The sequence below is a fragment of the Phalacrocorax aristotelis genome, chromosome 2 (assembly GCF_949628215.1).
Source record: "Phalacrocorax aristotelis chromosome 2, bGulAri2.1, whole genome shotgun sequence".
NCBI classification, from domain to species: Eukaryota; Metazoa; Chordata; class Aves; order Suliformes; family Phalacrocoracidae; genus Phalacrocorax; species Phalacrocorax aristotelis.
Window position 1 is genome coordinate 140,094,374 of NC_134277.1, and position 15,937 is coordinate 140,110,310.

General features: G+C 38.7%; 1 long non-coding RNA gene across 2 annotated transcripts; it reads right to left on the bottom strand.

Moving 5' to 3' along the window:
• Window positions 1-5,026: 5,026 nt before the first annotated feature.
• Window positions 5,027-8,224, bottom strand: LOC142053966 (uncharacterized). 2 transcript variants are annotated; one of them, XR_012659397.1, is made up of 3 exons: window positions 7,937-8,224; window positions 7,153-7,241; window positions 5,027-7,061 (listed from the first exon to the last, which is right to left on the bottom strand). It is a non-coding gene; the product is annotated as an uncharacterized LOC142053966 (long non-coding RNA). The 2 variants fall into 2 exon arrangements; XR_012659398.1 differs by having other exon boundaries at window positions 5,027-7,064.
• Window positions 8,225-15,937: the final 7,713 nt, after the last annotated feature.

The following is a 15,937-nucleotide window of genomic DNA, read 5'->3' on the forward strand; positions in this document are numbered from 1 at the left end:
GCCATGGAAATGCATCCAAAAAAAAAAAAAAAAAAAAAAAGCTTTGCTAAAGGCAAACTCCTACTTTAAACCTCTGTGGACTTGGTTTCAATTTAGACAGTGTCCCTAGGTAGCCCTTACTGGTGTCCCCAGGTAATCTGTGCTGGACAAGACTACCACAGGCTTCAGAAGGACCTCTGCTGGCCTAAGGAATCCAGCATCAAATCAGACACATAGAAGTCATTATTTTATTTTACCATCTTTAAAAATGAAGAAGGGCCAGAGCCATTTTCTGGAGGTTTAAAAAAATAATTATATTTAACCAATTCATCAGCCAGTCTGTGGGGAGCAGATATGACCTCTGGAAAACTCAGAAGATTCTTTTTCATAAGAATTCCTGTTGGATTTTCTGGTCATGCTTTTCATTTTCTGTTCATGTAATCATATTAATGAATTACTTGGGTAGCAGATTTCGTTCTCAAGAATCAAGTGTCAACTGAGTTCATTTCTAATCTGAAATATGTCCATTTAGCAACCAATTAAAACCAATTAAAAAATGCTGTATTAAGATTCCAAAATCTTGTATTCAAAATGAATTCTGGCATTCAGGAATGATATCAGCTTATTAGAGTAATGGAAAGTCTGATTGCAAATGTATGCCAATTTAAAACAAAACTATTTTGGTAAATTTTGTATTCAAATTCAGACTTTTTTTTAACACAGATTTCACTACAAATGCTCTCAAAAAAAAAAGAAAAAGAAGCTACAAAATGTCAATATTTTTGCTTTTTAGTATTTCAAAGTTATGTTCTTAGTGCTGAACATCCACTAGTTGAACAGTCTTGTAATTTAATATTTATAGAAATAAAATTAAAATCTTCAGAGTTCTGTCAATATAATTAACTTTTTACTGTGTAACATTTATTTCTATGATCATTTATATCTTTAAACTGTGACATACAATCTAATTGGTCCAGGTGAAACAACATGACAAAATTTAGCTCTCCTTTATTAGCTAAAATTTGTTTATATACAAGCTCTTTCTTGATTGACAAGCATTAAAGCAATTAACGTACAAGATAATTTCTCCTTGCTCATTGAAATGCACGTCTGTAATAAGATGACTGTGCTGCTCTCTCTTAGGTAACCAAGCCACAATAATGAATTCCCTCTGGGTTTTACCAAAAAACAGATGAAGGTGTTTGCTTTTTTGCAAGTAGTGTCTTTTCAAACAGTCATGTCATAATGTGGCACCTGGTGAAAAGAACATTAAACAAATTCTGAGATTCGCAGTGGAAACTCTTGCAAATACAGCAAAAAAGTGGCCTGCAGTACAATATGGCCCCAACCTCAAAATTAATAATTTTCGGTTCTAAAATTAATTATTAGTAACACTTGCAGAACAGGCTTCTATGTTACACCTTTTCCTACCTTCATTTGGATGAATCTGTTGGAATGAACAGGAGCCTTACTTAAATAAGACTTATGGATTAAAATCTGAAAATACTTGTACCAACAGCAGATTTAGGTATTGACAATTGCACAGCTGCCATCTCATTCCTGCTTCTGACCATTGTGCAACAATGCATCCACCAATTAGATTATATTTCTTATTTAAAATATAAGTTATTATTAGGCTCTGTTGATAGGTACAGACAGTTCATCGTTAACTTCTTCCTACCTGGCTGTGTGTAATTTTTTCATTAAAGGAATATTGTGCTTCTGCTAAAAATGCCTTCTGGAGAGCTGTGCTTAAACACAGCATTTCACTTGTACCGCTGTCCTGCTTTCAGACCAGAGCAGAATTAAAATCTGGCCACCATGGACTATCTGGATATATCATTTTATTTTTCTACAGTGACAGAAGATGTCTTATATTGCATGCTTGTTTTTTTTTCCCCCCCTCGGTTATTTGGCAAAGCATTAAAACCGAGAACCAGTAAAGTAATATTGTAGTAACTTCAATAAGGACATCTTTTGCAAGCATAATAAAGAGTAAGACTCAGAGGCCAATAAGGCTAAGAATCCTTACAAGATTTGCTTAGACCAGCAAATCTGACACAGACACAGTTTTTATAACATCCCTCAGTTTTACCCAAATAAATTAAGCTTTGGCAATATTGTTCACTTGATCTGTCTAGCCACAGTGACTTTTATCACCTTAGGCACATGCTTTGTATCACGTACACTTGTCATCTGTCTGAATTAAACAGAATAAGTTATATCCTAGTGGTAGTTAGTTTTGTTATGAAGCTATAATTCAACACTAGGCTGCACTTGCATGTCATATTTTTCCCATTGCCCTCTGCTCCAATGTGATAGCTCTTCTCAGCAGATGGTGTTTCCAGAAAACAACCAGATTCCAACTGTTACTTCCAAAAGAAGGTCTGGATCCAAGGAAAATAAGGTGTTTGATAAAGAGCAGTTACTACCAACTGCAGATTTGGTAATTTAAACTGAGCTCAGCTGACTCGTACGAAACAAACTGATTTCTGGGCAAGAAAGACTTCTCACAACTCCCTGCTCCCCAGCTGCCTGGTTACCAGCCACTACCAAAGTGGGGTCAGTGGCTTCGTTTGTTTCTTCTGAGGGAAAGGGAAGGAAAAGGAGAAGGAATGTTAGTAGGCTTTTAGCATAAGCCTCCAAAAAGAAAACAGAGGTTTAACATACAGAGGAGTAGTAGTTGGAGTAAAGTATGCTACTATTTATTTGTAAATTATTACAGACAATACCTAATGTGAACCTAGGTTTAGTAACAATGACTACACACTGAAAACATAGGTATGCTGACCTTACCATCAGCATCGGGGAAATGAAGGACTTTTTCGGGTAAAATAAAGACTACACAAAGCATGGACTTGCATGGTTGTAAGTAAGATGCTTCAGAATGTTCTGAGAAACTTGGAAATGAAAGAAGACTCCTCTGCTTAAAAAAAAAAAATATTAATTTTGCAATAAGTGTAACTTTTTTTTTTTTGCTACACTAACTAATTGAGCATTTAACCAAGTGTGGAAGTGTTAAAATGCTATATTGAGAACACTCCTTTTATTGTCAATTTGAACAGTATGTTTTACTTTACTTTTTTATTTCTGGGTTAAAAACCACATTACTTACGAGGCGAATGAGTGGTACTTGTGGACCAGTCAGTTGAAAAGCCCTGTGATCATAAGACTATGAGATTTTCCAGCTATTTGAGTCACATAAATAACAACTCAGCTAATTAGCTATTTTAAAAGGATCAACCCAGTAACAAATTAAAAGAAGTATCTGTGTACAAAGAGAGATTGTTCATTTTGGCTCCAGTCTTGATAGTAATAAATAAAAGCATCTATTGTGTGAAAGTGGGGAAATGTCTCCTCTCTAGTGATAGGGATTCATTTTGGAATGACACAGTCGCAGTTTCTATTTTCATAGTGTTTTGTGGGTATGTTTTGGTTTCTGCTTATTGAGAGTGAAATTTAAGGTCAGAGGCTAAATGATGTCAAAACGCCTTCCAATCATTTGATGTGACAAGGCAGCTGAGCTGTTCAGGATGTGTCCCAAACACTGCAAATAGGGGGCATTTACGGGAATACTGTTGGTGGACTTACTTTTTGTCTGCAGCTCATTTTTCAAAAATAAAGTGACCAACAAGGACATCCTTGAAAATATTTCCATATCCTTCTAAAAGTAGAAATGCTGTTACTCTAACAGAAAGAGATTGCCATAGAAAAACTGATTCTAGAGGTATTGGCTGGATGCCCCATCGTCCCAAGCACTGTGATGTCTTTCATGGATGCTATGAAACATTTCAGTTTGCCTTGGATTAGGATGCTGGCAGTACAGAGCATGTGATCCCAGCCTCAGAAAGGCATTCTTTCTCTTTGGGATACAGCTACAGAGTGATTTTTCCTAGGAGATTAGATGAATCTAGCCTGGGCATCTGCAATACTTTTTTTCTCTCACATAATGGAAAGCTTTTAATCAGAAATGCAACACAAGCCAGTAACAGGAGCCCTCTTGGCTTTCCCAAAGCACAGATAAAGAAATCAAACCAACTAAAAAACTCCAAAGACCCTAAGCTTTTTCCCTAAATATGCAGTGGAGAATTCATGTAACTCAGAGAAAAAAGAGCCACATGTTCTAAAGAAAGATTGTTACTGCACGTCCAAAAATTATTCTAAAGGCAATCATGCAAACTACTTGCTGGCATAACATTACCCCAGCATCGTAACTGAAAGCTTGTTAAAATAACTTCAGAATCGCTAGTCTGAAAATATCAGTACTATGAGCACAGCTCTCTGATTTACAGGGGGCTGGTATGAGGCACTGTGGAAATAATAGATGGCCTGCCTCACAGGGCCTTAGTCTGTAAGCGATGCCAAGAAATTACGAAGTCAGTAGATTTTGTAAGTGAGTGCCAGAACAAGATATATAGACTATAGCTCAGCAATTTCCAAGGGGAAAATTACGGAAATACATTGCTTTTCCTGTATTAAAAGCTACGGTGATCTTTCATTCAAAAAGCTCAGTGATTATCTGCCAATGCCTGTGATGAGAACCTTCTATTGTTTCATACTGAGCATGATAACCCATTGCTGCTGTTGGTAATGGCACAGTAGAGGAGGCAAACTTTTGGCTGGTGGATCTCCAAGGCTTTATTTTAAATTTCCCAGGAAGAGTCCAAGCATAAATTAAGGCGGTCCAGTGGATTTTGATTGTAGTTGAAATGATACGCACAGTTATATTCTGCTAATATAAAGAGAGAATTTCTTAACATAAAGAAGTTTTGTTGTTCTCAGTTGAAGTATTTCTAAACTGTATGTTAGACACATCACGATGAATAAAAGCAAATAAAGGAATGGTAGTAGCATGAACAAGAAGGAAAAAGAAGTCCTGTAGGAAAAGTAAGAGTTTGATAGGAGTGACCTGAACACAGATGTTCATATGCTTGTGGTCTGAGGGAAGAAGAGTCAGAGAAAGGGATTGGAGAGAGAAGAAAAGTTTTAAAGCAGAGAGGAGGAAGGGAAGAGGTTATATCTAACATCTAAAATTAAAAGTGTCATAAGTATCTTCAAGTATTTAAACCAAAGTCATGAACAGCTGAGGCTGAGTGGAAACTATTTTTTTATAAAGAACACAGCTTAAGATGAAAACAATTTAGCCCATATCAGATAAAGCAACTTTTGGAAAATAAAATTACAAGTACCATGTAATCATTTAATAACCATACAATCAAGCAACTAAATACAACAAAAAAAAAAATCTGCTTTTCATACTCTGAATTATCAAGATGAATAAGTTTAATTGTAACTAGTGATTCAAACTCAGAAAAAAATCACAAAGATTAAATTCAAAACACATAAAGCATTGACTCTTCTTCTCCTGTCTCCAATTTATTTTCCACTAGCTTTTAAATGTAGAATTTACAAGCATGATCAGCTCAGGGACCCAAAATGCCTACAAGTGCAAATAAACAGTTTCTACACTATTTACATCACAACTTGCTAAAAATCCTTAGCTTATTTACCAGTGTCTTTACTCCACAGAACTGCATAAGGCACCACTCAATAGGAAAGATGATGCTTTTCGTTAAACCAGCTGATACAGCTGTGGTAAGCAAACCCGGCTGGCTCCAGCTCCATTGATGCAGGCTGTACCTAACTGGGCTCTGCAGGAAGCAGCTGGAAATCCTTCCTGATTCCAGTCCCAGGTGGGATATATGAGCTGCAGAGAGAGTCATACCTTCCTTGCTCTGCTAGATCTGTGCAAAATGAGCAAGCCTCATTTCTGTGTAGGAAACCCTGGAGTTTCAGAAAATTTGAAACAATCACTTCAGTTTTGTCTGAATGTGTGAAAGCAAAATTGAAATGTATATAACATGTAATTTCCCAAAGGTGAGGTTACCAATGTTGATTACAATGTGTATTTCTGCCATTGCACAGTGTGGATGCATCAGGGGTATCTATTCAGATCCCGCGTTCCCGAGGAGTTCTGTTTTATACGTACCAAAATGCTAAATGCTTGCAATTGTCTGCTGTAATATGCAAAGGCCAGTTGGCCAGCATGTAGAACAGTTAAGCCTTTATTGTTGCTAGCCTTAACATTTTCAGCAAGGTTGAATAAAGCCATTATCACTGAGTCTTTAATCTGCTCTTTTGGTAATGTAACATGGGGCTTTTTAAGCAAATGTAGAGACCTACGCGTATTACTGAGGCTGAGCCCAAAACAAAGTTGTACCAGAAACACTAAGCCCCTTAAGAACATGCAAAATTAAGAGCCTTGCCTGCTCCTGTGCCAACTGTGCTCATTAACTTGTCCCAATAGATTTTCATGCAATCCCACTGAGGAGCTAGATGACTTTATTTCCAGCATACATTCATCCAAAAATATTCTCTGAAGATGCAAATCAGTACATCTGGTCACCGGCAAACTATATTTGACTACTGAGATAAATACAGTACGGGGGATATAACAGCATCTGCTTTTACCTGGTACTGAGTTCTGCTTATTCATTTAAAATAGAATTACAAATATGTCCCAGTATTCCCCAGCACTACAATGCCAATGAACACTAATGGTACTAGATGCTGTAGAAAGAAAGAACAAAACACGACCACTCCCTCAGTCTGTAGAATTCAGCATGTGAGTGACAAAATCAGGAAGGACAGATTGATGAAGATCGTCCTGTAAGCACTAGAAAAACACATAACATTTGTCCTAAGCATTTTTAAAGCATTATTATTAAATATCCATTAGATTTGAATTCCCTACTTTTTCCATCAAACTGTTATTGTTTGCCTTCAGACATAGCTGCTAAGGTGAAGTAAGTCTTACTGTTGGGTGCAGGTAATGCTTCATGGTTCATTTTGCCCATTTTGATTTTCTTATCTAATCTCACCATCACTGTGTTACTCATGCAGATTTAATGCAAAAAATCAGATAGTCGATTCGCAGCAGGGTTTCTTATCTCTCTTCTGCTTCTTCCAAAGTTGTTTGCACTTCCACAGTTGAAGCCATAAAAACTACACCATTGAAATCACAGGTTTCAGTCCCAAAACACGAGTAAGAGATGGTCAAATGTTTAACTTTGCTCTACAGCCTGCTGAAAAAAATATTTTCAGTGGTGAAACTGCTAATTTTGGCAGACTGGAATGCTCTTCAAGGAATGAATGTTCTTATATAGTACTGACCTTAAAGCTTCTAATGAGCAGCTTTTTCCAGGCTTCCTTTTTGGAATTTATCACAGCTACTGCAGGTGGTGTGTGTCGTGGTCAGTATTCTGTTTCAAAAATATCTGAGCTTAGCAAATATTTCCTACTATTCTATTTTTCCTTTGTGTTATGGATTCTCTAGTTTAGCTGCATTTGCCACACTCCTCACCTTTGATATCAAATGCCTTTTGGTAAAAGGGCATATGACAACAACATTGGGTCAGGTAATTTGCTTGGTTTTAACAGGCTCTGCTTTGAATTGTGAAGGTTTTAATGCAAATTAAGAAAATAAATCAAAAACATATCTATTCCAAAACACATCAGATATACTCATAACTTAAAAAAATCTGTAGAACACCTCTTTCAGAAATTGTGATTGAAAATCTTACTATATAAATCTAAGGAGGGAACCTGACAATATTTGGACTCAATTTTTGCTTTAAATTATAGCTCCTAAGGAGCAAGACTGCATGAAAGAAATTGTGACCATTAGCATTTCATACTGAGAGGTCTGCATTTACTCTCAAAATGTGTCTTTGAAGTTGTGATACATTCTGCATTTCCTCTAACTTAAGGTAAAGAGGAGCAACTATATTGGAATCCACTAAATACAGCACATCTTACGCAAACTGCCATTGTATTTACAGCAATGAGAGAGGAATAATCATGCATTCAGACAAATAATCCTTTATCCCCTGTACAAGGAAATCAAACAGAGAGAGAGAGACTTTAAAAAAAGAAAAAAAAAAAAGATAAACTGTACCTCAGTGGATTGTGGAATAATCCATTTATTCTCAGACAGGAAAACATATAGTCAGTACTTATCTATTTATGTGCCTTTAGCTACATGTTTTCTCAAATTGGTCCTTAAAAATGCCCATCTAGCACACTACATACTTTCTTTAGAAAAACAAGCTATCAGTACAGTTATTACTGGCAAATGCTGCCAAAAATTTTGCCAAGTCACCGCCCAAGTCAAGTCCCATTCTATCTTCAAACACATGCAAAACGAAGTGCAAGCTGCAGACCATTCCTGTGGTCTGAAAAACAAGACAGAACACAAAACAAAAGATGGAGTTACAAAAGAGCGAGGAAAGTTATGACTGGGCAGGCTTATGAGATGCTTGATAATGTAGTTGGTACATAACAGAAGGTCCTGTTCTTGTTTCTAAAGCTTTCTGCAATACTTCTTAATTGAACGGTTTGCTTTTGGACTGCATTTTGTCATTTTTTTAGGACATCTATGTGTAGTTAAAGCACACGCACATGCACATAGATGAAGTGAACTCCCTTTTGGTTCCCCCTCCTGTAACATGTAGCCTCTGCTTCCCTCCCACTCATCCCATTACAGACTGGTCATACCTCTTATTTCACTATTTAAATTCCAAGATCCTTGCAGTCTTATGCCTTTTACAGACTTGAAGCAGTTAACAGACGTGACAATTAAAATAGCGTGACTTAAAATAATAAGGCACATGCATATACAACTGCAAAGTGTGGTTGAAGTGTTGTTGCTACGGAGGTGCAGCTATAACCAAACTGTCAGTGGGTACTGTGCTCTTAAAACTTAGAAATCTAGCATTTAAAGGGGTAAAATCCTTTGTATGGCTCTTCTTTTGGTTTGAAATAAGAATATGGTGAGTGTTGGGTACTGTGAAAAGTGACTTCCGTTAATTTTCAGCAATTGTGTCTTCCATTCTGGGAGAAAGCTGCAAGTCACTGGCAATAGAGAAAAAAAACCCTTACATGTGTCACTTTTAATTGTTGTCGGTCAGCTTTAGGAGATCAGAGTGTCAGAATAAAAAGAGACTAACGTTTTAATCACCTTGCAGCAGAATCAAAAAAGCACTGACAGTCTCAGCTATGCTAAAAGTAAGATTGACTGCTACGTAAGTGGCTACAAGGATGAATGAAATGAAAAATCGGCAGTAACTGTACTTTTCTCCAGAATGTTTTTATCATCTAGTGTTTTCTTTTTCATTCTCACTTACTGAATTTGGTTTACAGCACAAGTTGAAAGGCCTAATCAGAAGCAAGGCTCCAGGGTGTCAGAGCCCACCCAAACACACAAGCATGCATCGCTTTCCTAAGAATGTAATTAGAAATAAAATGCAACAAATACCTGTGGCAGATAATAGGAAAAACAGGAAAGAAAAAACCACTGTGATTCTAAGACCCTACAAGTAATTACATTTCCTAGTTAAATGACTGAAAGCTTTTGTTTTACTTTTTAAATAAATACCTTTCAGAGCTATTCCTGAATGCTCCATCTTTCACAACTTGACACTCCTGTTTTGATGTTTCTATCCCACTATCTCCTTCACCTCCCACTTGGGCAACACAACAAAAGTGTGATTTAAAGAAATGTATGAAGCAGCAAATGCAATAGGATGCTTATGACAGCTGGATTTTGAATAGATATAAGGAGGGAGGAAGGCAGAAACCACAGCAAATAAAGTAGGGTGGCATGCGATATGCTGCAACCTATTGTAACTGAAGAATTTCAGCTGTTTCAACTCCTGGGGGTTTGCTTTTGTTTTGTCCTCGTTCTTTATATTATTTGTCAAATCCCTGGTGCCTTCACATATGTCAGCCTTGACCGGTTTGCTTTGCACACAATCCTCTCCTCGCCCTTTCAAACATTGGTGCGAGTACACAAAGCTTCCCCATGGATTTGTCACTGTCTCTAAGAGACGCAACCTGACTTCCATAGAAGGCAGGTTCGGGATTCACAGAATCACAGAATCACAGAATGGTAGGGGTTGGAAAGGACCTCTGGAGATCATCTCGTCCAAACGCCTTGCTTGAGCAGGCACACCCAGAGCAGGGGGCACAGGAATGCATCCAGGCGGGTTTTGAATGTCTCCAGGGGAGGAGACTCCGCAGCCTCCCTGGGCAGCCTGTGCCACTGCTCTGGCACCCGCACAGGAAAGAAGTTTTTTCTCATACTGAGGTGGAACTTCCTGTGTTCCAACTTGTGCCCATTGACCCTTGTCCTGTCATTGGGCACTACTGAAAAGAGCCTAGTCCCATCATGCTGACACCCACCCTTTAGATATTTATAGGTATTGATGAAATCCCCCCTCAGTCTTTTCTCCCTCAGGCTAAACAAACCCAAATCTCTCACCCTTTCCTCATAAGGGAGATGCTCCAGTCCCCTGATCATCTTGGTAGCTCTCTGCTGGACTTGCTCAAGCAGTTCCACATCCTTCTTAAACTGGGACGGCCCAAAACTGGACACAGTACTCCAAATGTGGTCTCACTAGGGCAGAGCTGAGGGGGAGGATAACCTCTCTCGACCTGCTGGCCACACTCCTTTTAATGCATCCCAGGATACTGTTGGCCTTCTTGGCCACAAGGGCACATTGTTGCCTCATGGTCAGCTTGTTGCCCACCAGCACTCCCAGGTCCTTCTCAACAGAGCCACTTTTCAGTAGTTCAGCCTGAGCCTGGACTGGTGCATGGGGTTGTTCCTCCCCAGGTGCAGGACCTAGCACTTGCTCTTGTTGAATTTCATCAGGTTCCCCCTGGCCCAGCTCTCCCGCCTGTCCAGGTCTCGTTGGATGGCAGCACAGCCTTCTGGTGTATCAGCCACTCCTCCCAGCTTGGTGTCATCATCAAACTTGCTGAGGTTGCACTCTATCCCATCCAGGTCATTGATGATTATGTTGAACAGGACTGGACCCAGCACAGACCCCTGGGGAACACCACTAGTGACAGGCCTCCATCCAGACTCTGCTCCATTGATCGTGACCCTCTGAGTTCTGTTGCTGAGCCAGTTCTCTGTCCACCTCACTGTCCATTCATCCTTAGCTTGCCTATGAGGATGCTCTGGGAGACAGTTGACTGGGAATAATCTCTGTTTCATAAGAGAATAATTGAGAAATATGAAGTTCATGATGAATTGACATTGCAATTTTGACATCTTTAGAATTACATTGTTCAAGCCTCAGTCCCCTACACAGTGTGCGCTGCTGAATCTGAGAAGGCAGCATGAAGCATGCACTGGATATTGTCAGGAAGAAGCAGGATGTTCTTATATAAAAATGCTGTTTGCATCATGGCGTTATATCTAAAAGAAATTAAAGCAACACAGTAGAGCTAGCCCCAAGTACTTAAGAAATTATGAATCAGATCTACAAAATATACGGAGTTGAAATTCATTTATATTTAAGGAGTTACTTTTGACAACGTTTCTGTGCAGTCAGAAGTATGACTGAGTCACATCTTCCAGGTTTTGAAAGATAGAGGAATAGATGCAGCCTATATAATAATTTGCCGCCAGGAGCTGGACTTTAGTAGAATAACGAGCACAGACCTGGCAGTATGGAGGCAGGGTGGGGCAGGTTCTACTCTTTTAAAAAGTCCGTTTTTATAAATAAAAAATCACATCTTAACAACTTTATATAGGAAAACCTCTGAGGTGATAGGAAGCCATTCCTACTTACAAATTGCAGAATCGTTTCTCCAAAAATGAGTGTACATCTGGATAGTTATGTATGATATACAGTAGCATTGTTAGTTGTTAACACGAATATTATCGTTATCATTAAGCTTAGATGGGATTATTGACAGACTAAGACTTCCTAGATAAGCTAGATAAGAACTGTTAGTTGTATGTGGAGGATATCTTGATGGGAATGTTGCCCCAGACTGGAAGTATGCTTTCATTTTGCTCAGGTCAGGTACTGAGCTCCATCCATCCCAGCGCCTCCACAGGCTGGCATAAAGTCATTACCCCAGCATGGTGCTTCTCTTGGTTCACTGAGGGCAGTTTACAATACTGAGAGTCAGGTCTAGTAAATATTTATCTAGTTTTAACAGAAAAGCCATTCCTAAGTAAAACATACTGTGCAAAAACACAGAGATGAAGAGTAACTACCAAATGAGGTGTAAGTATATATTCTCTATAATGGCTATTTGAAGAACACTATTGCAAATTTATCAGTGGGATGATGCCATAAGAGCCCTGCTTCACCACGCTTCGGTGGCCTAGAAGCACAGTGGCACGGTTTGCAATTTTTGCAATGCTATAAACATGTTTAAAAGATTGTTGGATAGCAAATTGAATAAAAGCAAATCACCGGCTCAAGTTTCAAATAACAGGAATCCACAACCACTTTCACTCTGCTCTGTTGTTTTTGAATCTGCTCCTGCATTACAGCATTTTGTGTTTCAGATCAGATACAGAATGTTTTTGAATAATTCATGTTCCTGTGCAGAATGTTTTGTCATTGTTATTTTTCCTTAACATAGTATGAAAATAACCTAGAATTGGAAGGGCAGATGTTCATCTGTGTATGTAAGCACTAGCATGGCTCTAATATTTTTCTTGGAAACAGTGAAGTATCTCGTGCGTATTACCAAAGGCAATTAAAGTTACAGCTACATGCAAGAAAGATTCAGAGCTGCCTGACTGCCTACCAGAAATAGTGTGCCTGTATTAGTGGAATAATCCATATATTAAATATTTTCTAGAAATTCTTTTCAGACAACTAGGCCTAGTTTTATGTTAGAAGTATTAAAAACACAAAGTATATCTATGCACAACAACTCACACTAAAAATACAGATAACAAACAAATACAGGATACTTATAAAAACAAATGTAGATTTGCTGGAACTGACAATTTATTACATTTTAAGCTTAGAACATACAGTCAGTCCTGGTCAAATAAATGAGAGATGCAACATTATGCAAAAAACAGACAATGCCTTTTGATAGAACAACTTAAAATAATTTTCACACATTTTCCAAGTATTTTTCATAAATGCTTGTTATTTTTATAGAGGCAGAGAGAGCAAATGGCTCCTTCAAAGGTCACGCTAGAGAACTGTAGAACTGCAAAAGGAAACAGAACTTCCAGACTAATTATATTTTAAATTACCGTTTGCATATTTTAGCTACAGTCTATTTATTATTATAATTAGAGAGCAGTTAACAATTTTTCTTAGAAAAAATTACACTAAATAAACCCTCATATTGATTAAAGGTTGTAGCTTGTTAAATGTATGCATCCATTAAAGACAGAGCAGAGCACAATCTTTACTTCCCTGGACACTTTCTCTTACTCATATTACTTTACTGAGGATATTTTGTACATTAACATCAGGGCAGTTCAGAAATCCAAAGTTAAATACAAACTGTCCAAAATATTCACTAGTTCCATTGCTGAAACAGTTGCCTCAGATTAAATTAATCAAGTTTACAGAACAGGTCTAATATATGCCACAGGATACACCCTCACCCAGATCTTCCTACACACACATACTCATTCTTGCAAACAAATTACAGCAATTTTCAATATATGCCTTTCGCCTTACTCAGGGATATGTCATAAAGGTTGTTTCATGCCTTGCAACATGCTTATTTCCATGCATTTGTTGGAGCCACCAAATTCTCCAGTTCCCAGAGTCTGTAACTTCTGGCCCTATCACTTCTCACAAGTCTTTTAAGCACTGGAAGCTGCTTGCTCCTTTACATCTTCTTTTCTGGCACCTAGCCCCTTCCCAGTCTCACTTAATGGTAACTAGACCCCAGCTAGCTATTTTGTCTCCCAGCAATATCATCTTTCAAACATACCAGGGGTGTACTTCACATTGTGGCAAAACAATTAACAAAAACCTTTGAATGCTCAAAGAGGATAAAGAATATCCATCTTTTCGTGACTAGCGCAGAGTCTGATTGTGGGTGATTTGACAGGCTGGAATGGTCCCACTCCTCCCCACCCCACTGAGTACAACTGCAGCCAGCTCCCCCTGTGCGTTTCAGCAGTGGCCATGAGGAGAAAGCAGTAGCTGCCATTCAGTTAAGCACAAAAGGAGAATGACAAAGTTGTACTGCCTGTCATTGGAAAAACTGGAGTTATTTTCACAATTAAGTGCTCTCTCTGCATTTTTGTTCATCCTTCTCTCCAGGTGTTTGTAATCTTAATGCGTTTTATAATTTAACAGATTTTTACAAGTGCCTATAGTGGCAGGTTTTCATGTCAGCATTCATACCTTTAAATGCCTCAGGAAACTGCTGTCCTGACTGTCCCTGACAGTCAAGCAACTCAGAGAAGGTTCTGCATCACTTCTTATGTTTCTTCTGGAGTCAAGCAGCACAAACCCCCAATTACCTTGCCACCATCTAATGTCTATTTAGAATTCTCTTCTACCTTGCAAAAGACAATCATGATTGAGTTGTTTCCACTAATACACAGAACACGTTAACTGCTCCCATGGAGGGTTGGATCTACAAGCTCTTAACCTAAATGTCTAGAAGACGGACACTATCTGCAGACTCCAGGTGGTTAATCCCTTCCCTGTGCACTGTTTTCCAGAGATCATTTATGCCTCTAACCCATCTGTCACATCACGATCATTCAGGCTTTCTCCAATCTGATTTTATCCATCCGTTGAAGCAGTCCAGCATGGTGCTAAGAAACACCGGTTCCCTCCATGTGCTAATGATATTATCACAGCTATGCAGTTTACCCGCTGGCTGGGAGTTTTGACCTTGCATCAGCAGAATTCTTCTCATATCCTGTCATGACAGAATACTACATGGACCCTATGTGAGATAGTCAAGCAAGCCTCTCTCTGAAGTGCAGAAAGCCACTAAAGGTCCTCCTGTCAGTCCTTTCATTCTATTAAGGTAATTCTTTACACAGAAATTGCTCCACCTTTATCCTCCAAGCAAGTATTATTTCATAAGCCCTTTGAAACGTCTGAAGAGAACCATTTAAAAGACTTTTATTCAACAGGCAATGAAAAGATCCAAGGAACCTGACAGACCTGCTCCTTTAAGCTTGTTCCATAAGCATCTTTCTGTCCCGCTTGGCGAGTATCTCAAGAGACCTGTTATATCTGCAACAAAACTTCTCGACTAAGATTCCCCCACCTTTACCATTCTTTTTCCTTGGCCAGGCAGAATGCTGTCTTACAGCTAGATTTCCTAGTTGTCATCTTCTTAGGAATATTGAGAGTAAATAACCTTAAGTCTTCCTAATCTCTCCTGGCCTTTCTTCAGCACCTCGTACTCCAGGCTGAGTGCCACGGGCTTGTGGCAAACTTTCTGTTTGCTCATCTCAGAAAAACTACGCTGTCACTCACTGGGCCTTGCAGTTCATACATCTTTCAGAGTCGTTTAATGTTACAGCTTAGTGTTATTGATGAGACATCTGTCCCGGGTAAGCTCCAGTACTGAGATACTGCATTATTTATCCAGACAGAGTTGATCATAGTCCTGTAGTGACATTTGAAGCCTTGCAGGTCTGTTTTCTACTTATTTTGTACTTTAATCTCCTATTGCAGTGGGTGGAGGCACAGGAATCTTACCAAAATATTGCAGTCATTTGCCTTGTTTCCCATGCTGTATTACAACGTGCAGGTTGTATTCAGCACACGGTTGTTGTCATTCTCTGGTTACTCAGTGGCCACGCTGCTTCTAGAGGATGAAGCCCTTTTTTTCCATGCTGTGTATCATGGCTTGAGACAACAATCCCCTGCTCTGATGTTCCCACCTTACGTGTCCACAGGATCTTTAGGAATTCTGCAGTGTCAAGCTGGTGCTAAACATATTATCAGTCAGTTGATCAGGAGAAAGATGATGCTACAAAACTTCTTCAAAAGACCTTCGTGATTGACAAAAACTATGTTTCACCTATTTTCCAACATCTTTGGCTGAGATAATGATTTACTGAATATTTGGGGAACACAAATTTTTAAAATTCAATCGAGTTTAAAAAAATATTTCTTGAACAAATGCAGAGTTTTATTCC